The 22,426-nt window shown below is 56.7% G+C and overlaps 1 protein-coding gene across 12 annotated transcripts in view; it reads left to right on the forward strand.

Annotated features, from left to right (window-relative positions):
* Positions 1-22,426, forward strand: part of PTPRS (protein tyrosine phosphatase receptor type S) — a 150,406-nt gene that overhangs the window by 25,522 nt on the left and 102,458 nt on the right. The gene's annotated exons all lie outside the window — the stretch shown is intronic.

Consider the following 22,426-nt stretch of genomic DNA (forward strand, 5'->3'; position numbering starts at 1 on the left):
CATTACAGATCTGCCCGTCTTTCCCCATGGCCACCAGATGGGCTGAGCTGGGAATCGGCAGCTTTGGAGCTGCTGGAGAGGGGTTTGGGACACCTCCTGCTCCCGTGTCCTCGAGGGGAAAGAGGGAAAATCCTCATTTCTCAAAGCCTCCCCTGGGGGTGGTGATTTCAGCACGCTATGGCCCCAAAAGGGTAAAATTGCTGGTTTTCTTGGGGAAGGGCCCAGCCTCGTGGTGCTGTCGCCGGGGTGCGTTGTGCCAGCACTCTGTGCCCGCCAGTGCCCAGCCCTGGGTGGAAAAACCCCGTCCCTTGTCTGCTGCAAGGGTTGGTGTTAGCGGGGAGGGCACCGGGACCTGGCCAGAATGGGGACCTCGAGGAACAGCCACGCTGAAACCCAATCCCTGGCCAGGCTGAGGATCGGATCCGTGTGTAAAAACGGCCCCCGGTGATTAAATGTCCGCTGGCCTGGCCTGCTGGAAGGGCTGCTGCGAGCTCTCAGGAGGCACATTGGGGTCCTTGGTTCATGTTTTTGGGCTGCCCACACACACATGGGTGTGCTGGAACATCGGGTTGCTTCAGGGCTGGGTTCATCCTGAGCAGGGAGGGACAGAGCTGGAGCCAGCCCCCGGGAGTTATTTTCCCCCTTCCCAGCAGAAATTGAGGAAACTCGATTTTGGGGTGGAGCAGAAAATTCAGGTGTAATAAAGGGAACTTTGGGGACTGGGAGAAAGGAGGTGCCACAAACCATGAGAGGTCCGAGGGGAGCGGACTGGTTTGGACTGGGGGATCCATCGTCCTGCCTGCTGGTGCTGTAGCCGTAACGTCAAGGGGACTGAGCAGCCTTTTGACTTCTGATTTCTTCTCCGTGGTGACAAAGCGTTGCTTGTGGGGACACAGCAATGTCCCCAAGGCTGCTGTCCTCAAGGTGTCTGAAAGCCTCGAAACACTGCCCTGAGAAAGGAAAAAAGAGGGAACAAATTACGCCCTGCCAATGCCTTTATGTGAACCTTAAGGAAGCAAAATTTGGGGGAGAGGAGGGAAGAACTCGCTGTAAAAATGCGCACAGGGCACTGCACAGCCGTGGTGTGTGAAATGGGAGCTGTTCGGCTCAAAGGCTGAGCTCAGCAACCTGGGGCTGGGCTTTTCCAGGGGGCTGGAGGGGAGCCAGCAGAGGGGCAGCAGCGTCCTTGGGGTCAGCACCCGCTGCAGGGGGGCTCTGGTGGCCAGGAAGGCTCCGATCTGCCCAGCTCCTGCGGGTCCTGGCCTCCTTGGAGCATTCCCGAGCCATCCCTGGTTGCACCAGGAGCCTTGTGTAGGTGTCGAGGAGCGACCTGGGGTGTGGGCTGCTGCTTCTCCAGCATTTATGGATTTGGTGCCTCGGATGCTGCAGGGTACAAGCGCTCCCTGCGCTCCCTGCCCTGCCGGACCCAGTCCTGCTCCGTGCCCCACGCCATGCGGCAGGGGCTCGGGGCTAGGAAGAAGCTTCCCCCAGCCAGGTAATTCCTCCGGAGTGTCCGCTTCTGGGTGCTGCCAGCGACAGAGATGAATCAGCGTTGCCTCCAGCCTGACGTGGTTGATGGCTGCGCTGCTGCCTTCCTGGAAGGGAAGGGTTCACAGTCCATTACCGGGAGTCCATTCCTCTTCCCGGAGCCGGAGCCTTGCCGGTTCCTCGCAGCCAACCTCGCCCGTGCGCCGTGAAACAGCCTCCTGACAGCGCCTTCCCCGGCAGCACCCCGAGCTGAGCGATGGCCCCACGAGGTGCTTTATGCACTGCCCGGAGAGGTGGGGATGTGTAAATCGTGCCGTCTGAATGATTTAGCCCCAGGTGTGGATGGGATTGGAAATGAAGTTCTCTCCCTTGCTTCTCCCTCGTGCCAGCGCTGGAGGAACTGCTATAAACCAGGAGCTGATGGCAGCAGCATGCCGGGTGGGTTACACGAGGCTGTGGCGCTGTGTCCTCGTCTTTTTCCTCTTCCTACATCCCCAGGTGTGCCAGGCATCTCATCCCAATCTGTGTCCACCCCTAAATTCATCCCGGTCTGTGCCCACCCCTAAGCACGGAGCCCTGCGGCTGTCGGAGCTCCCGTGAGGCTTTGTAGGGAAGATGAGTGACGTGTTACAAGTGGCTTTAGGTTTTATGCAAAGCCAATGATGCTTAAGCCAGCTGGTGGATTTCTAGGTTTCTCAGCAAGTTTTGTTGGACAAAAAGATGGAAAGTGTCACGGGTCCGGCGTGAAATGGCCAGTGGAGGGCAGGTGAAAGCAATGGGAGTGGCGGGGTGGCACCTCGGGGAGCTGGGTCGTGCCCCTCCTGCTTTGGGGGCAAAAAGGCAAACTCACGGGATGGCTTCTGCTTCCATTGCGGTGAGGATTGAACATTAATATTAAAATCTTTGGGGGATTTTTTTCCTAAAGATTAGTTTTGCTTCTTGCCTGGTGCCCTGGTTTAGACCTCATGGAATAGGTTTGGAAATGCGAGCCGAGGCGGGTATGTTGGAAAGATGAAGCACGGACCCAGCTCTGCTGTTTTCCTTGCAATTTGCTTTCCAGAGGAGCTCTTTTAGCCCTTCACTACTCTCCTGGTGCTGCCAGATGCCTGGGATTCAGCTGTTTCTCAAAATGTGAAGGTGCCGGGGCAGGGATGAGCCCCAAAGACTTGATCACTGTTGGCTCTTCGGCTGTCTTCCTAACGCGGATCATGGCACGGGGGCTTTCTTTTTGGGTAATTCTCACCTGAAAACCCAACTTAACCAAATTCACCGGTTTGGACTAGAGAGATGAAAACATCTCCAGGTTTTTTCCGGAGACAAGTACGCATTTGGTGTTCTTTGCCTGTTACGAAGCGCGGTTTCGTGGATAGCCAAATAAAATCCTCGCTTTGCGGTGTTTCTGTAATGCGTTAAAGTTTATGGAGCATTTAACAAACTTTTTTAGTGTGCCGTAGTTTATGGTGGCAGCAAACAGCCAAGTGTCACATCAAAGTTGTGGGCTCTTCCCACTTAATGGCATCGTGTTTAGTGCTTTCTCTTGGGTGGCTTTTCAGTGCACGGCTCCGTGTGCCTTCTGCTTCCCTTTCTTCTCCAAAAAAAAACCCTCTAAAAGATTTCGAATGCTGATTTAGGGTGCGCAATTGAAGCAAAGTGGTTGGATTTATTTTTATCTTTAAAGGAAAAAAAATACAAAACAAAGCATTGCAGCCACTTCAGTTTTGCTGCGCTGGGAGAGGGGGAACCTGCTCCTGGTGGAAGGCGAGGAGAGGTGGCCACGAACCCTACAAATCCATGAAGCAGGAGCTGTGTCAGCCGGGGCTGGTTTCGGCTGAGATGAGCAGGTGTGCTCAAGGCAGCAGCACCGAGGCTGCTGGTTTGGGGCCTTTTGCCAGGATTTGGGGGTTTGCTCCCCCTCCGGACAGCAGGAGGCTGAGCTCGGGGGCTCTGCGTGCACTGCGCTCCCCTGCCCCGGGGCTTGGGGTCGCAGCCAGGTGGGAGAGCACAGGGAGGGGGTGCAGGGAGTTACCAGCTCCCGAAGCAGCTCTTCGGGCTTGGCTTTGTCACTTCCACTAAATTTAAATTAAAGAGGTGTAAAAAGGCGATGACGAAGCCTGGGTGATGCATCACGAAGTGTCCTACTCGCTTTATTGTCGATTTAATTATGATAATGTACATCCATGTACGTATAATGACGTCCGCACGCAAGATCTATTCAGTAGTAAAGGCTTTATATGACCTTATAAATAAGGGAACCTGAGCTGCACCGAGGGCTCCCTGTAGCATCCTTCATTACATCCCAGCTGAAAGCAGGAAGATTCCTGTTCTGCCTGAGCTACGCCGGGCTGGGGCTACTGAGCTGCAGCTGCGTGGAAGGGGCTGCCCGGTGCAGGTGATTTTTCATCGCCCTGCCTGCGTTTCAGCCCCAGTTTGCTTAGGAAATTTCCCGGGGAGTGGAAGGCAGCATAAAATGTCTTATTAACGCCGCTGCGATCTGTCAGCGGCAGTATCCCGTGAATCGGTGTACGAGAGAGGCGTGTAAACAAAGCTGGAAGTGAAATAATCTGACTGCGGGTTATTAAAAAACAAAGCAAGGTGCAGCAATGCAACGCGAGGAAATTCCATTTGGAGCTTCTAACGACAACCCTTCCTCACGTTCCTCCCGTGATTTATATAATTGCTGAGCCGCTTTGATGGCTTGATGGAATTACAGCTCCGCATTACACGATGGATAATCAATCAAAATAAACTGTGTTTACCCCTCCGCTGCAGCGTGTGTGTGCGAAGCAGAGGCGGCACGGCGTGAATTGGTCCCTCACGCTGCTGCTCGGGCTGGGTTTCGGGTGTGATTCCAGGACCCGATACCTGCGTGAACCTGACCTCCCCTGGGAGGCTTCGAAACCCGGCTGGCTCAGGCAGGGGCTGCAGAAACTTGCTCTTTCTGTCGTGCGTGTAGGAACATTTCTGCCTAAATAAGCAGTGGGCTTGTTTGTTTCAATATCAGAGCAAATCAAACCACAGCGAGGAGGCCAAAGGTGCCAACTCCCCGGCTGTGTGTAAAGGCTGGGTAGGGCTTGTAGGGTGATGTTCTGCCTTTCAAGGCAAGCTCGGAGGTGCTGGTGGCTGCTGCGTCCTGCACTGCTCCCCGCCTCGCTCGCTGCACAAGGGATTTCAGTTTTAGTCCGGGTTCAGAAGAATTTCTTACCCTGTTGACCAACTGTGCCGTTGTGAAAAGGGGAAAGCCTTTTTCCGATGGGTTTCTGGATTAAAAATTAAAGCAAGTCTTTGCAGTAGGTGCTAGCTGAGGTGATGTGTAAATGCCTTACATCACCCGCTCAGCGTTTCTGTCTGAACAGACGATTTCTGCAGCAGGTGAGCCCCTTTCCTACAGCCCAGAGCACAGCCGTGCATTTCGGTGGCTCTTTTCCTATCGCCCACCCTCATTTTCGGTCTGTTTGCTCAGTGGCAGGGCTTTTTTGGGGCGGTTACGAGGCGCTGGGTGTGCTTAAATGGCTTCTGCAGCATCACAGGCGCGGGGCTGTCCCTTTGGTCTCCCTCCTCCGCGTACAAAACCTGCCAGCTTGCGAGGAAAGGCAGATAAAAAGGAAAGGCTCCAGCAGGGCAGCAGGCTCAGCGCCTCCCTCAGAGCATCCCCACCTCCAGCTGGGCTTTTTTTTGGGGTCCTCTGGGGACCTTCATCCCGCACAAAGGCTGCTGTCCCCACGGCCGCTCCCCGGAGAAATCCCTTCCCCTTCTCCCTCCTCGCCTGGCTGCGAGGGGATCACAGCTGCTGAGTAAACGTTAAGATAATGGTGTTATTACGGAGTAATTATACCGCAAGTTATTGAATTAAAAGTGATGAGGCTGCCTGGAATGCCGAGCGGGGAGAGGAGGGAGAGGCAGGGAAGGTGGGGAGCAGAGCAAACCTAATAAATCCCCTCTTGTCGAGAGCCCCTCGCTGCCGGGACTGGGACTGAGAATGAATGAAAGGGAAGCTCAAAGAGCTAATAAATAAACCATTTCCCTGCGAATAGAGGGTATAATTAGAAACCGTGGCCCTGTGGTTTTGTGTCTGCCCTGGGGTGGAATCTGCTCAGCGCTGCACCGCGGCGATAAAACGGGGAGACAATGCCGAGCTGGTGTCGCGCAGTTGTTAACTTTTGAGGAAGGAGACGTGTTGTTCCTCTCTTCTTCTCGAAAAATAAAAATAATAATAAATAATTTAAGCTTTATGTTGCAAAACTTCAATAACTGGCTGTACCCTGGAGCCTCTCCATCAGGAACTCGGGCTGATTTTGCATTTTTATTTCTGTATATTTTCTGGAGGGGGAGGCTCTTTTCTTTCTTCCATTTTCTTTTTTTTCTTTTTCCCCAGGAGTGCCAAACAAAACTGCTTCTTTTTTCTTTCTTTTTTTTTTTTTCTTTCTTTTCCTCCTATCTCAGGCTGGGATTTACCTACAAATACAACCCCCGACTCCTTTCCAGCTACAGCAGCGGTGTTGCCGTGCTAGCAGCCGGCGTGCGCGCGTTCCTCCCTTCCTCCCAGCTTGTCCTTTATCTCTGCTAGCTCAGCCCTGGCAGCTCTCACCTTCTCGGCCGTGGCATGTGGGACACGGGGCCTCCCAAATAACACATACAAACAGCTAAAACCCCTTCCAGGCGGGATAAAGTCTGTTAAAGAGAGGTTTGTGCCTGAGCCTCCATCTCCCCTTACACCACGAGCATCCTCCGGGGTTGGATGAGCCGCTGCCTCCGCTGGTGACTCTTTGGGATGGGGATCACGGGTGGGACCAAGAGATCCCAAAGCAGTAAATGCAGCAGCAGGCGGGTGCCTGGGGCGTGTCGGTGGAAGACAACGGGGAGGATCAGTGGCTTACGTTGGTGGGGAGCAGACGGAAAAGGGGATGCATAAAAAACCCTCCTGGGGGCTGGGCAATAGCCACTGGATTTTCACAGGTAAAAAAAGAAAAAAGGTGCTGCCTCCTTCCTCTCGTTGTGTGCTCCTGAAAGTCGGGGGGAGGAAGGAGGAGTTTGCGTTTTTGCAGGTTTTTAAGCTCAAATTGCAGGTTTTTAAGCTCAAAATGTCTTGGGTGGCTTTGGCTGAAGGGAGGGGTGTGAATAGGAAGGGTCCCCCCGCCCCGAGCGGGTGCTTGAGGAGCTGGAATGATTTGTGAGAGGTGCTTTGGTAGGTGCTGGGGAGCTGTGGAGTGTTTACCTGCCTTTGCAACCTAAAAAGCCCTAATAAAATACACACCAGGAGCATTAACAATGAAACTATTTTGAGGATTATTAAGCTATTAGAGAAGAATGGAAGGAAATCTGCCTGGCATTATGTGCGGTGCCACGAGACATTTAAATGAATACTTTCCCTATAGCAGGTCCTTCAGAAACCTCAGAGCACTTAAACATCCTGAGCATACCAGACCCTGGGCACTGGGAGACGGCTCCAGAGCATTTTCTTTTTGTTTCATCTTGGGGAAACTGAGGCAGAGCCGTTTGGGCACCGCGGCCACCGCGGGAAGTGTGAGCGGGGTCTGCTTCCCGTGGGGTTTCCACCAACCTTTGGCGTGATGAATGCTGGAAAATCCCCAAGTCCAGCAGTGTCCCCGCTGCCTGGGGGTGCCGGATTGCATTTCTTTCCTCTCCCCCAGCTCATCGTGCTGCTGGGGAGCAGATCTGGGCTCTGGGCACCACCAAAGTCCTCCCGGCTTCTCCTGACGGCCGCCGCAGCGTTTCCAGCGCTGCCCGTACCCCTCCCAGGGCAGCCCATAAACCCTGCCGTAATGTTATTTACTTGTAAAAGGCAATTTGTAAAGATCTGTCTGGGGGCTGCTGTCACCATTTCCATGGGATTTATTTTTCATTTATTTACGGTTTATGCGCATGTATAAGCGCTTCTTCTTTCCCCTCATAATCTCAAACTCAATTGTCCCTTGGACTTTGCTGTCACCACTCGCAGCATCAGCTGTGCAGGTCCCAGGGCTGCCTCATGCAGGTTGTTTTTTATTATTTTTATTTTTATTTTTTTTTCTGAAGATGGAGAGGATCTGTAGTCAGTGCATCGAGCTCCGGGCTTGCAATTTGCTTCGGGATGGAGGAGAGCCTGGAGCTTCTGGTGCGGCCAGGCTGGGAGGGAGGGAGCAGATGAGGTGCTAAATTCCTGGCGTTGGATTTGGGATAATAAATGAAGAATTTATTGGCTTTGAGGACGCACAAATTGTTTGGTTCTGATTTGAAGGAGTGTTTTCTGCCTGGTCTGTGGGCAGTCTGTTGGTCGTGGGGTCTGGGGCTTTTGTTTTACCTCTGCTTAGCACCGGGGTAGCAGGTCGCTACCTGAAGGCGCTCGCTTACAAACAAGGTCAGGGCATCCAGCAAAGGCCTCCCACGTCTTAAATTTCTCCTGGCTGCCAGCATTCGGTGTTTGCTCAAGATTTCTGTTTGCCTTCGCTTCTAATGAGCCCACCTAAAATAAAGGCTCGACTCTTCTCCCCGCTGGATGTCCTTGGTGGAAGACAGCCGGGGGAAACGGCCGCTGTGGGTCTGTGCCTGAGCTGGGAGCAGCTCCGGGATCCTCGGCATCGATGTGCAGCCCTACAGCCGTGCCATCCCCCTCGAGCAAACCCTGAAATAGATCCCGGCACGGCCCAGGTCCCGGGCAGACGTCTGAAACGCTCGGTAGCTGCCGACCCAGGCTGTGTTCTTCTAGGAACAGTCAGAGAAGGGACCTGAACTGGTGGAGTCACCGGGTACGTGGAGGAACACAGTCAAAAAAAAAAAACAAAATCAAATAGGAGAACTGGCAGTGGAGCTCTTTGAAAATTGTTCAAAGGGACCTTGTCGATGTGAGGCTCCTATTTATGTTTTTTAGTCCTCCTCCCTCTTTCATTTGTTGATACAATCTTGGAAGTGGGAGGATTTACAGAAATGCGTGCGTTTTTTAAGCTGCTTCTTCAGACACCTTTTTTCCCTTGTAAACACTGTTTGAGGCCCAGCTGGAAAATACAAACACGGAAAAGTCCTCAGCAGACCCCTCCTCTGCTTGCTTCACAACCTGGGAGTCAGCTTGCTGCTGGATGTGGCATCAAGGTAGCTGCTCAGCTTCACAGCTGCACCAAGGACAGAGCGGTAAAACCCGTGGGCAGCCCTATATTCGGCCCCATCAGGGGCTCCTCTGAGGGTCTGGGCCTCCAGGACAAGGATGCTCAGCTCCACGGGGGCTCTCGAGGTGGGTCTGTCCAGTCTTTGAGTAGGAAGGATTATTTCGGAGTATTCGGGGCCATCTGAAACAATCCCAAGGGTGAAGGAGAAGGAGCACCCTTCAGCCTTTCCTGCGCTGGAGCAGCTTTTGGATCTCCCCTCCCCGTGTCCGACTCCATCAGGGCACCCAAAAAAATCGTCAACGAGGATCGCTCCTGCAGGGAGAGGGCTGCAGCACCTCAAGCCATGGAAGTCAGTTTTGAGAAGTTTTTCCTGCTGCTGCTTTCAGCAGCAACAGCGCCAGGGCGCTGAGTGATGTACAGACCCAGCTCACGTAACCAAGGGAGCGGTGTATTTGCTGAAATTTACTGAAAAAACAGTGTATTTACCAAAAATTACCACCAAAGGCTCCGTGGGTGCTGCGTTTTGCACCTTCACGGGGCCCGCTGGTTACCTGGAGGATGTGTTAGGGCTGAGCAATCCCGAGAGGAGGTTACACCCGAGCAGCCTTAAACTTCTGTGCGAATTAACAAGCGAAGGCAAAACCTGGGGGGTCCCTTGGCTGCACTCCCCACCGGCTCCTGGGCACGGCTCTGACAAGCTCGTGCTAAAACCGTGCCAGCCCCCAGCTCGCGAGGAGCAGCTTGGAGAGTCGGTGATTTTAGGGGGGTTGCACTTGGCTGAACCATTTGCAGAGGTGCTGGTGAAGGGGGAGAGGAGACAGCAGAGCTCCTTCCCTCCCCCCCGGCCAGGTACAGCTGCGGGGAGAAGGGATTTCCCCGCGGACACGGGGCGATGGAGCTGGGCTCAGAGCTCAGGGGCTCTCAGGGTGGATCCATCCCGTGTCTGCCGAGGATTATTTCAGGAGCAGCCCATGGGTGCTGCAGAGCTGTGTCCGGGCCGGGGCTGCTGCCGGGAAGTGGCTTTGGGGTGCGGTGCCAGTCCCTTTACCTCGTTTTTTTTTCTGGCTGTGGAAAACCCGCAACGCCTGCAGGAGCCGAGTTCAGATGGCTGCTCTCGGTGTCTGGCCCTGGGAGCTATGGAAAGCAGCGCTCGCAGTCCTGTTCGAACCTGCTAGCTGACGAGTTAAAAGGTTGTTTTGACCCTTCGGGATATTTAAAAATCATTTATTTTTTTTTTAACCTTCCTTCTCCCAGTTTTACGAGAGGGCCACGCCAAGAGCTTTGTGTTGGGAGGCAGCGCAATTACAGCAAGTCCAGGCGAGTGGATGTCCCCGGGGGCTGTTTCATAGCTGGTTTTCACTCTCCTTTTTATTTTTTTTCTCCTTCCCCCACCCCACTGATTGCTCTCGCTCCTCCACTCCCCACGCGCGTGCGGTGCGGCCGCGGGACCCCCCGCTGCAGGGAGCGGCCGCGCTGGGGACACGGGGACAGCTTTGGGCCCACGGGTCCACGCAGGAGAGGGGGAGCACCACAAACTCGTGTTTTGTTCATGGGCTCTGTGCTTCGTGAGCCGGGCAGGGTTTTGTTTTGGGGCTGCCTCTCACCTCCTGGAAAGCTCCTGACCCCCACGTGGGCGGCGCTGCCCTGGCGTCTGTCGGCCCTCGAGGCCCCGCGTGCCTCGGGCTCTCCCCTCCAGCGTGGGTGCAGGGGGAGGCCTGGGGAGGTGTTTTTGTGTCCCCAGATCCACACTGGGTGCCCCGCTGCTCGCTTTTCTGGGATGGGAAGAAGCACCGAGTGTTCCCGTGGGCGAGAGGTGCGGGTGAGAACCGTCAGCTCCTTTGCTGCTCCTGCCCGCGGGCTCCAAGGGGGCCAAGGAGGTCGGGCAGCGTGTGCAGGGCTCTGCTGCTGCCCCCTGCACGGCCTCGGTTGTGCTCACCAGGCTGTGGGGTGCCAAGAAGGCAACCACAACCTGAAACCACGACCACAACCTGGGGCAGGGGGATCCTGGTGTGCACCGTGCTGCCTGCAGCCCCCTGGCACCCACCACCCCCTGGGTTTGGCTCCTGCCCTGGGGCTGCCTCTGTACGGCGCTTCCTGGGGACATGCAAGCACCGTGTGGGTGCACATCCTCTCTCCAAAGGGGTTTCTTTGGGATTTTCTTGGGGTGACTGCCGTTAGCACATGTGAGCATGCGTCCAACCCAAACGGGCGTGTGAGCAGGAGCACATCAGGGCTGGCAGTGCTTCTGAAGCCTGTCCTGGGCTTTCTAAACATGGACTGAGCTCATGATGCTTGGGGAAGGAGCAGGAAATTATCAGCACGTTCAAAGAGGTGAGGATGAGCGCATGATGGCCGAGGGCGTCCAGCCCTGGCAGGAGCGGCGCCGTGGCAGCGAGTAGAGAAAAATCCCAGAGAGCTGGGGAGCGCTCTGAAACGGGTGGCTCAGAGCCCTGCTGTGCTCGCTGCCTTTTGCCCACTTGATTTCATTTCCAGCCTCACCGAGCCCTCTCCAGCCAAACAGCAAAGCGGTTTGGGTTACGTTGCCAGCCAGGTGCACGTGGGGGTAGGAGGTGTGTTCGTGGAGCTGCGGCTCCTGCTCCCCAGCCGCCTCTCTCTTCCCTGGTTGCTTTTGCCTCGGGAGCTGAGGTTTGCACCCTGACAACGTTTTTTGTTCCCTGGGGTAAAGCTGGAGGTTTAGGGGTCTGGTTTTCCTCTGGGCAGATACGTCTTTGCATCTTCTGGCTGGATGGATTTGCTCTGGAATAAAGTGGAGCCAACCCCAGCACGGTTCTGCTGGGAGAGCAAAGATCATCAAAGCCCCTTTAATTCGCAATTAGTCCCTCTGCCCGAGGCTTTGAGAATTGCTTAGATAAACTGCATTAAAAGTTAAATCGGAATTAACCTTTCCTCACATAAATGACCCCTCGCAGCCCCAGCTGCAGCAGAACGGGGCTGGATGCAGGGCACGGGGCTCCCAGCGGGGCAGCCCTTTCTTGGGGCTAAAACGGGCAAGTTTGGGTCCGTTCCCCTCACGGGACACCCGTCCCATTGGGGCTGCTCCTCTGTGTGGCTCGGCCCCACCGCAAGCTGCCCCTTGGCACGGGGCTGCCACTCCAGGGTATTTTTAGAGAAGATAAGAGAGGATGGCAGGAGAGAGGGCTGCGTTCCAGGCAGCTCCGACTCTTTAATTATGTTTTTGGTCTAGAAAATGATACGGTTCCCGGAGCGTAAATAGAGAACGTATGGAAGGTAATTGCACCTCCGGGTGCAGAGCAGCTGGAGCAGGGAGAGGCCACGGCCCTGCAGAGACCGGGATGGGAGGCGAGGGAGAAGCCGGGGCACCTCCCTGTGCCCTTCCCGTCCCTCGGGGGCATGGACGGGGACCTCAGAGCAAAGGCACAGGGGTCCCAGGGAGACCTGGCCCTTGAGCCATCCCACCAGTGCCAGTATTTTGGAGCAGTTCCCTACAAAGCTGCCTTCTGGGTCGCCACCAGGGCATAGAGGACGAGCCAGGGTGTCTGGGGATGGTGGAAATCTTCCCCCAGCCTCGTACACCCCCGGACGGAGAGCTGAGGTTGCTCCGCGGGGAGGAAGGAAATCTAGGGCTTGGGTTTGTGGTTGTGTCTTCCACCCTGCTCAAGAGTGGGGCACATGGGAGGAGAGAGCCTCGGATGTTCTCTGAGATTTCTTTTTCTTCAGAGCTGCCCTGATTTCGGGTGTGAAACCCGGAGCTGGCAGGGGTGTGGGGCTGGGGGACTCACTGCAGCAGCTCCTGAGCACCCTTGGCTGAGCCACTGGCGTCCTTTGCTGTGTGCTGCCCAAAAAGATGTTCCTGTTCTGCAGGAGAGGGGTCAAGCACAGAAGCTTTTTCTTCTAAGTGCCTTTTCTTTTGATTTTTTAATCCAGACAAGTGTAATTTTTGGTGCATCCCCTTCTAAAGAACGCGTTAAATTCAGCCCCCCCCCAAGCTCTGCGATTCGCTGCGTGTTGCCCTTCTCCTTCCCCGCCTTCCACGAAGCGAAGCAGCTCGAGGACGCTGCAAACAAAGGCAAGGGCACGCTTGGGCTGCCGCCGTGCACTCCAAATCCACCAGGTGCTGTGTGGGCTCAGGACCTTGCAGGGCTCAGGACCTGCAGCGATGAGGAGCCGAAACCTTGGGTAGGTGCAGGAGCACGAGAAGGGACCTGGGGTGACCCGGTCCCTGCAGATGCTCGGCTCTCTGCACAAGATGAGTTTTCTCCAGGTGGGACTTGGCTCTCCAGGCACCTCCAAGCCCGTGCCAGAAGTCGGGATGTTCTCGGGATGTTCTTGGGCCCCGGAGCCCCGACGTGGGGAGCCCAGCACGTTCTGCCTGAGATGAAAAGCGCCGGTCTTAATCGGGGAGGAAGCCGGGGTAATTGCTCTGGGAGATAGGAAAGGGACTCCAGGGAAAACAGCTGGGACTGGACGAGGAAATCCAGGCTCCAATCTCAAACCTGTCCGCAGCTGCCATCCGGACGGGGTTTTGCAGAGCCTTCACCCTGCTGCCCTCCTCGGCTTTAACTCTCCTCTGGCCGAACGCTGGACGTGGGGGATTTTTTGTCCCTCCTCCTCTCTCCCGTTTCCCAGTATAAATCCATGGAGCAAAGCCGCCAGCTCTGTTTATTGAACACAAATAGAAGATAAAATAGTGGAAAACTAATTTTTTCATGCTCATTGGTGGGAAAGATTAAAATTATGCAAATCCTCAGCAGCGAGCTTGGTGCAGAGATAAGGGGATGTTCAAGTCGGCTGGCTGCCTGCTAATTCACTCATTGAAAAAGAAATGAGCAGGAAAGCTGTGATCGGCGTCACCGGCCCCTCATGGCGCTCACGGGGCCGGGATTTCTTCGCCGTGCAGGGAGGAAGGCGAACAAAGGAAACCTTTTTTTGGAGGAGTGCGGGATGCGCAGCGAGGTGCAGCCACTCGCCCTGAACTCACAGGTCTTTGAGTTCCAGCTGTGATTGCTGTGATGAAGCACCAAGACCTCATCCGGGACGTTTCTGTTGACCTCCAGCCTTCCAGTTCGCAATGACCTTAAAGCCCTCAAGAGCTCAAGCATTTGTCTGTTTTTCCCCCAAGCGTGATGGTTCTGGGGGTGAAGGAGGTGAAATCTGCCTCTTGGATCCCTCGTGGGTCTGAGCAAGGCTGAGATGTGAGCGGGGAACCTCCAAAGAGGAGCGCTGCTGGTGCTGGCTGCTTTTTGCTGTGGTTTTGGGGGCTCAGCCCATGGTTTGCTGCCCCGACACAAAGGCAGGGAAGGGACAGGACTGTCTGTGTGCCAGGCCCTGCCCTCTGCCAGCAGTCCCAGCCCTGTCGTCCACCCAGCAGGGCCCATCTCACCCCGTGAGACGGAAAACAAGTCTCCAAATTCCCCTGTGGGGCATAACAATCAATTTTTTGCACAGCCCGAGTGCTGCGGGGCGTTCCCGGGATGAAAGGCCGGGGCGTCCGCCCGAGACGGAGCAGGGAACGCGCAGCTGTGCTTGCGGTCAACAAAAAGCACGAAGCAGCATCCCTCGGCCCCCGGGACTCCAGGTCTGTGACTCAGCCCCATGCTTTGGCAGGAGGAAAGATTTTACTCCTTCGGACCAAGCCGCACCGGGTCCGACACCAGCAGCTGGCACCGCTCCTCTTGGGGGGAGCTCGGGGCAAATAACAGGGTTTTGCTTTGCCCAGTGCAGGCTCCTCGGCTGACCCTAGGGTTTATTTCTTGAAACCCCATGAGACAATGCTGCCGTGCGATGCCCGCTGCCCCCTGGCAGCAGAAACCCCGCGGAGCAGCTCGGATTTTCAGCCAGGCAAAGGCACCCGGAGCTTGAAATGCCGGCGGCTGCTCGTCGTGCTGGGAGAGGAAGCCTGGTGCCAGCGTGTGTTTTTGGAAGGGTTTCTCTGACTTCCTGTCAAATCAATATTTATTCACAAATCTATTTGTTTGCTTTTGTCGCCGAAAACTCTCGTGGCGTTGTTTTTTTTGTTGTTTTGCTTTGTTTTGTTCCCCTTGTGTATTTTTGGCTGCGTGGCGCTGGCGAGAGGGGCAGCTCCAGCTCTGCTGGCTCCAGCCCTTCCAGCTGCTTCCTCCAGCCCGTGCTTGGGAGCCTCTTTTGTACGGAGGGGCTCGGCTGGCAGCAGCCCTTCGGCTGCCCACAGCTTTCTCCCCTCTGCCTTCAGGTTCCCTTCAGCCCCTGTTGCTGGTTTTGAAGGCAGGGGAGGGATGTGCACAGCCCCTGTTCCCCCCGGGGGGCTGCAGGACCCCGGGGTGTCCGCACCAGCCCCTCCTGCAGGCACTGCCCTCCAGCCCCGTGCTGCCCCCCAGCATCCTGCACGATCCCAGCCCTGTTGTTGCCCTCGGCTTTTATTCCCATCACCGTGAACCTTCCCGTTATTCCTCGTTCCGTTTCACCAGGAGCAAAACAAGGAGCAGCTGGAGCATCGCCCTCCCTCCGGCTGCGCTCCTCCCTCCCCTGCTCCCACCGGCTCCTTCCCGGAGCCCATCAGGGTGCTGCTCATCTCCCTCCCTGCCCAGGCTCTCGTTTTCCTTCCATTCCTCTCCTTTTCTGCCTTTCCTTCCCCCCTGCCACCGTCGTTCTTCGCCTGCGGACAGGGACCAAGGCTCTGCGCGGCTGCGGCACCTCGCTGCTGCTTCCAGCTGGCGCAGCTCCAGCTGCTTGCAGAGCTCCTGACACCTGCCCAGAGCTGCACCCGACGTCCACGGGGCCAGAGCTGGGGGTGCCATAAAAAAAAAAAGGGGGGGGCTTTTTAGCAGGTCCTAAAGTGCTCCTGAGCCCCACGGGCTTGGGGAGAGCGTCGCCTCCTCCAGGGCTGTCTGCAGAGCCCCAGAGCTGGAATTTTATTTATCTCCCCCCAGCCAAATCACGCAAAGCTAAATTGAGCTGTGGCAGGCAAAAGTGTGAAGCGTATTATTAGGAACAGGGAGCTCTTGTTCCACAGCTGCTGCCGCTGCTGCCGTTGGTAATTAATGTTTGAGGAATTGCAGATCTTCATTAGGAGAACAATTAGATTAACGAGAGAGCCTGAACTGAGGCTGTGGTGGGAAAGGGGTGGGGAGGAAACTTTAAAAACAAAATAAAGCCCCCCCGGCACCCCGCCTTGCTGCTTGGGGATGTGTGGATGCGTTGGGATCGTGGAGGGGAAGGAGCTGGTCCCAGCTTGCCATAAATATTTCAGGCAGCCCGGACCCAGCGCTCGGCCACGGCACCCGGCTATTAGCGGAGAGAGCATCGGGCGAAGGCTTCTGGGGGCTTGGCGAGGTGCTGGGGCTGCCTCGTTAAAAGCTTTAATTGGTGGCCCCGGCGCTGCACACGCTGACCCCTCCAAGAGGAGAGCTGCTCTGGGATCGCCTTGCTGTGGGCTCTGGGCTTTAATTCAGCGGGGAGCGGGCCTCAGGCTGAGATTTGAGATGATTCTTGGCACTTTTACAGCGAGGGGAGTTTGGGGGCCCCTCCACCCCTTGGTTTTGTCCCTGTGCTGGGGCCGTCCATGCACCACTGCTGTCTGATGGATGGATGTGACACCAGGGGATGTGCTCAGCATAAATGAACCATTTGGGAAATTTGGAATGATGGTGTTGAGGAAGGAATTGTGGTGGTCCTGGTGGGATGGTGTCCGGGAAGGAGCAGTGGTGATCCTGGCATGCTGATATCCTGGAAGGAGCAGTGGTGGTGGTCCTGGAACAAGGCCGTTCTGAAACAGGGATGTTGGTCCTGGTGTGCCGATGTTCCTGGCCCTCCAGGGCCATGGGCAGCACCTGGCTGTGCCCCCAGCTGCTTCTGCTGCACGCTCAGCCCCGTGGAACTGGAGATGCTGGAGACGCTTTGCTGGGCCCCGCTGTGCTGTCCCCTGCCTCTGGCCCTGAGCTGGGGAGGGGAACAGGAGGGGGGTCCCCAGCGCCTCCTGCTCTGGGACATGGCAGTGCCCGGAGCTGGGATAGGGGAGGCTGTGGCGCAGCTCCCAAAGGCAGAGAGCTGTGGAGTCAGGAGGGTCAGGAAAAGCCAGGCGTGTCGCAGAGGGGGCTGAGCCCTCGCAGGGAGGCTCTGCCTTTCAGGGCCCGCAGCTCTCTCCCTGTGGTAACTGGCAGGGACGGCAGGGCCGCGTTTCCCAGCGGCTCCAGATGGCACGGCGAGAATCCAAGCGTTTTCTGCAATATGGTGGCTTCCACGCGTCCGAAGGGGAGATTTGCTGCTGGCCCCGTTCCCATTTGGCTCGGTGCCGCCGAGGATGGCCGAGGCACTGCCCAGCTGGGCAGAGGGGGCCTGGGTGCTGGCGAGCTCCCTGCACCGCCCTCGGCTGCTTCTTGGGGGCAGCTCTCGTCCTGCCCTGCAGCAAACAGAGGACAAAAAGCATCCTGCTCCCTCGCCAGGCTCACTCCATTGCGTGTTGATGGTCTTAATGTTCCAGGTGGGGTCTGCTGGAATTTGGGGTAATGGGTAGGATCTGCCAGGGCCCTCTCACAGGCTCCTTTCCTGCTGCAGGAGGGCTGTTAGCAGCCTCTGAGTGCTTGTCAATGTTTTAAGCAGCCTCTGATGCCTCCCCGGTGTGGGCTGGCTGCGTTTGGGTTGCGTTATCGCAGCCACCTCCGGGTGGGACGGCCGCTAGCCTGCAGGACCGTGCTCCTACGGCCACTCGGAGCAGAGAGGGGGGAAAATCAGCTTTAATAGAAAGACCCCAGCAGGGCGAGAGCTGGAGGATGGCGAGGAGGACATTATTCCTGATTTCTGCTTGTTTAGCAGCCTCTTAATAACGCATCTCATGCGGAGAATGGAAATTGCAGGTGAGCCCTGCCTGGCCGAGCCGCTCGGCTCAGCGCTGCTCCTGCCTGGCACCGTGCGGGTGCTTTGTGGGGTTCTGTGGGGTTAAGGTGACTCCTGCAGGCACCCGCTGGAGCTGGGGCACTCTGCGAGGATGTGACAAGAGCCAGAGGCTTCCCTAGGCAGATGAGGCAGAATAAAATCAGCGAGCATGGAGCGTGGAAGAGGCTCCCTGGCTCTGCTGACCTTGAGCAGCGCAGACACCGACTGCCCAGTGTGCTTGGTGGCTGCTGGTCCTCCACCAGCCCAGGCAGGGACCCAGCATCATCCCAGCTCAGCTCCTAAACTCAGATGAGATCATGGCAGTGAGTGATGGATGGGATTTTTTTCTTTCTCTCCTTCTCCCTTAATCTCCCCTGGCTGGTGGGTCTGAGACACAGGATTCCTGCTAGCGCACGGGAAGGGATTTGCTCATCTTCTGTCTTGCAAGCTGAAAAGCAAATCCTCTTTACGGACTTTAACCCCCTGTGCATGCTGGCAGGGCTGGGACGCTTGGCAAGGAGATGGTGGGGGAGAGACTCTGCAGGAAAAGGGCTGGCCTTAAACACCAGAGGGGAGGATGGGGAGTGGTGTCCCGAGCCCTCGGTGGCCCAGTGGTGCAGCGTAGCCTCGTGGTGGTCTTGCCTGCAGCTCCCCGGGTCCTGGACTGGGAAGGGCCCATCCAGAGGCATCCATGGGGCCGTGGAGGGGTAGTGGCATTGCTCCAGGAGCTGACCTGCAGCAGGTCCCCGGGGTGGGTGAAGCAGCCCCGGTGCTGGTGGCTGGGTGAAGCAGGGTGGGTGAAAGTCCTCCAGTGCGTGGCTCCCGAGCTGGCTGCTGCAGAGCCCGGGGAGACAGCCAGCCCGTGCTAATAGCCCTGAGCAGCTTTACTTGCCGATTGCTAATCAGCAAGATCAGAGCTGTCGTGGCAGAGCTGTTCCCATGGTAAGGACCAGTTCAGCTCGCCGTCCTTCGTGCTGCAGCTCAGGCCCCGTCCTCGCCGTGCTGGGGGATTTGCTGCCGAGCAGCCGCACGCGCCCTGCTCCCACCGATGCTCCTTGACCTGTCCCAACTGTACCTTTTTCTTGGGGTAAGAAACAAACCCGATCATCAGCTGCACTGCTGCCACAATGGTTTTCCTGTAGCACCAAACAGCAGTGAGGCTAAACTTGGCTTGCTTGCTTCGTTACTTTGATTTCCTCTCCTTTGGTCTCTGCCATGGGTGTGCAGGGGGCACCGGCCTCGTGCAGGGACCGCAGCGCTCCCAGGTCTTCTCCCAGGCTGCCTACCCAGAGGCTTGCAGGCCAGAGCAGCTGTGTTGTGCACGAGCCATAGAAGGAAATGTATTTCTTCCCCCTTTTTTTTTTGTTTCCTGAGACTTTTGGCTTTCCAGTACGTGGGCTTGAGCTGTTCCAGCCTCGGGAGTTGCTTTTTCCTGATTTGAAAAGCGAGGGCAGTCCCTCGGCATCTCCTGGCCATGGGGACCCTGAAAATGGTGAGCGTGAGGTTAAATCCAGCCCAACTCCGTGGTAGTCAGTAGGAGCCTCTCTGGGGTCAGTGGGGTGTGAGGGAGGGGGGCTCCTGCCTGGGTCTATGGGGTTTAAATGGGCTTCTCCAGGGCGCTGGGTTTTCAGTGAGTTTTGGTGTTTGTTTTTGGCCTGGTGTGGTTTGGGGATTTTTTGCTCTATTTCTGCTGTAGCTCATGGTATCGGGGGCTGTGTCTAGACAGAAAAATAAAGGAGTAAAGAAAGGGCTGGGCTCTGCAGCACTCTTTTTCCCGGGATGATGCCTGTGGCCAGGGGGTGCCAGCACCAGGGCACGAGGCCCCACAGCAGCACCGGGAGGGACTGGTCACCAGCATCCCACAGGGCCCCGCGAGCTGCCTGGACACCTGCTTCAGCAGAGAGGATCCACGAGGAGCTGGAGAGCAGATGAAGATGACAAACGGAGGCAATTGATCAGCAATCGCCTGTAATGAGAAGGTCGCTCTTGCGAGAGGGCTGCTGACATCCTGCACCGGTCCAGCGCCCTGAGCTGGAACTGATAAAGCACCCCGCGTTCCTAATTAACTCTCCTTTTCTCTTTCCTTTTGCTTTTTCATCGCTTTTTCTGTCTCCAGCTTGGGCTGAGGACTGGTGGAAGATGCGCTGCCTGGGTGCAAACTTGTGCCAGCAGGAGGTGGGCAGGGTGCATCCCCCCAAAACACCGGCACTTTGCCGGGGAGCGACCACTCCGCGCACCTGGCCAAGGTGCTGCAGCCAGGAACCCACCAACAGCCCTCCAGGGAGGTTTGCACGAGACCCTTTGCTAATATTGCTGAGAAATCACCTTAGGGTGCTCTCGAAGGGCACCCTAAGGGCATCTTAGGGTGCTCTGAGCTGGTGGGCAGGGAGCATGGCTCAGAGGGCGGCAAGGTTGTGAGACGCGGCGGTGCCAGGCTGCTGCGTGGAGGGAGCAGGAAGCCAAGGCTGGAGGGGCTCGCCTGTTGGGAGACACCGATGCTGTCTGGATTTCAGAGAAGCACTGGTTCCATGGCTCAGTACTTCTCTCATGTGCTCTTGGTTCCTTTTACATGAGCTGGAGTCAGGCAAGGCTCCGGGAATCTCCTTCCCGGGAAGCTGGGAGCCTGAACCCTCCGGAGACCTGGGGTGGAGAAGTGCCTTTGCCCAGCTCGGACTCGAGACACGAGAAGAGCTGTTGTAGCCTTGCTGCCGATGGGTTGTTGTCTTGTTGGGCTCTTTGAGTCTTAATTTCTTTTCTCCTCTGCTTTGTGTGAGCAGCGCATGGCACCTCTGATTTGGAGAAGGCCTGGTGGCGCTGAGTGCGGCTGCGTTGGCTGCCTAGGATGCAGAAGGATCTGTCTGTGGTTGGAAATGTGCTGGTGCTCCTGACACAGGAATTTCAGAGAGAGGATTTGTGTCAAGGGGCACAGACCTGCTCTCCTCACCAGCCTGTGGGTTGCTCCTGACCAGCGTCACCACGAGTGACACTAAACCACTCGCGAGGGGTGCCGCGCGTGAAGGAACCACAGCGTGGTGGTTCTCTGGAGGTCAGAGGTGGGCACATCAGAGTTGCTCAACAATCGCTACCTGCTGAAAACATTTGTGCTGACAAAAAGGACTTCAGTGTGCTTTTAAAAAGGTCACAGCTTAGCTGGGAACATGCACAGCGTCCCCAAAACTGAAGCACTTTGGGGCTGAGTGCCTGCTCCTTTGCTGACCTACATTTCTCCGCCAGCCTCAAGCAGGCTGCGCTGACCCCGTGCCACCCTCCTGGCTGCTCACAGGGCTGGGACACAGTCCCTTGGGGAGGGGATGGTGATGATTTTCTCCGTAGCATTGTTTTCTCGCAGAGGATGGTGTTTATTCCCCTCGCGGAGGCTCACTGCGCTGAGGTGAGGCCGTCGGGCGATGATTTACCCGGCGGTGCCGGCTGCACCCCCAGGAGCTCCCAGCCTGTCAGGCAGCTGAGCCGGGGCTCGTGATGAGCGACTTCCTAAAGAGAGGAAGAAAGCTCGGAGGCCTGGCAGAAAGAAATGCAAACTGTTACCCCGAACCACGAGGGAACGGGGCTGCTGATGGTCGCCGATGCTTGGGAGGTGCTTGGTGGAAATCTGCTGTGTTCATCGGTAAAGGCTGGAGGCTGGCACATACCAGCAAAGGGAGGAGGAGAAGAGCAGGGGGAACGTGGCCTTGGGTCTGATTTTTCCCCACCTTGCCCCTTCGTGTGTTCCCGAAGCCCCAAGGGGAAGGCACAGCCTCAGGGCTCAGCGCTGGGCTGGCTGGATGCAGCCCGGGCACACTGCTTGCCCCAGCACCGCCTCCCTCGCTGCTTTTTGCTCTGCCTTCAGCACGGCCAGGCCCTCAGAGCCCTTCCTGGGCTGCAGCAGCACGTGGCGTGCTGGGCTTGGGCTTAGCCGAGGTGCTCTGCTTCCTCCTCCTCCTCCTCCTCCTCCTCATCCCCATGGACCCGTCTGTGCTGCGCTGCACCTGCCGGCTGCATCCCGGCCGGCTCAGACACATCTCCGCCTGTCAGAGCTGTCACTGCGGGGACACGCTGGGCCGAAATTAATTTCTCCTGACGATGGAGCCCAGCTCAGAGCTCCTCTCGCTCCTCCTGCCCTGACCACGGCTTAACCCTCACCGTGCCGTTGTGCCCACGGGCAGCAGCACCCATGTTGCTGCCCCCAAAGCTCCTCGGGGACGGTGCCGGGCACGTGGCGTGCACGAAAGGACCAGAAATGCTGTCAGAAGCAAGGAGGAGTGTGGCTGTGTGCAAACACAGCGAGAGGCAGCACGACTTCATGCTCAGAGCTCTCTGAGTGTGCAGTTTCGTCTGGGTTCCCGCTCCGTGAAGAGGGATAACGCTGTCATATTAAAGCACTTGGAGATCTGCGGATGAAAAGCATCAGATAGGAGCGCGGCAGTCCTGATCAAAGCTCTTTTTCCTCCATCTGTGTTTGTTTCCCCATGGAAGATAATACTCTGCCTCTTTCTTGTAAATATTTTCTTTAAGATCTGAGTCGCTCCGCGATGGATAAACAGGCGTGCTTGGCTCTGGAAGGGCTCTGCTGGCTGCTGGAACTGTGGCTGCCAGACCAGGGCCTGCGTCTTGAGGTGGGCTGGGGAGCTTGGACGAGGGTTTGCGTCCGGAGGAGTTGGGGGCTGACTTGGAAATGCCCCAAGACCTTGTTTTTCAGGCAGGGAGGTGCGTGTGGAGCTCAGCCCCTGGCTGTTGAGCAGCTCAGCCTCTGGGGCAGCCTCCCCAGGAGCTCGTGAGGCCGAAAACTCGCTTCTGGAGCAGGGGCACCACCGCCACCTCCCTCCCCACCAGCACTGCCTTGCACGTGATCGGGAGGGAATTAGGGTGGCTGCCATCTACCCCCCCTATTTAATAGGGTTTAGCTGGTCAGCACGATACCGGGTGGGGAGGGGAAGTGAGCGGCAGCAGCATGTACTTGGAATCACGTCTTCATGCTCTATTTCCCCGGGAAACCAGGCAAATTGTGGCCAGCA

The sequence above is a fragment of the Anas platyrhynchos genome, chromosome 29 (genome assembly GCF_047663525.1).
Source record: "Anas platyrhynchos isolate ZD024472 breed Pekin duck chromosome 29, IASCAAS_PekinDuck_T2T, whole genome shotgun sequence".
NCBI lineage: Eukaryota > Metazoa > Chordata > Aves > Anseriformes > Anatidae > Anas > Anas platyrhynchos.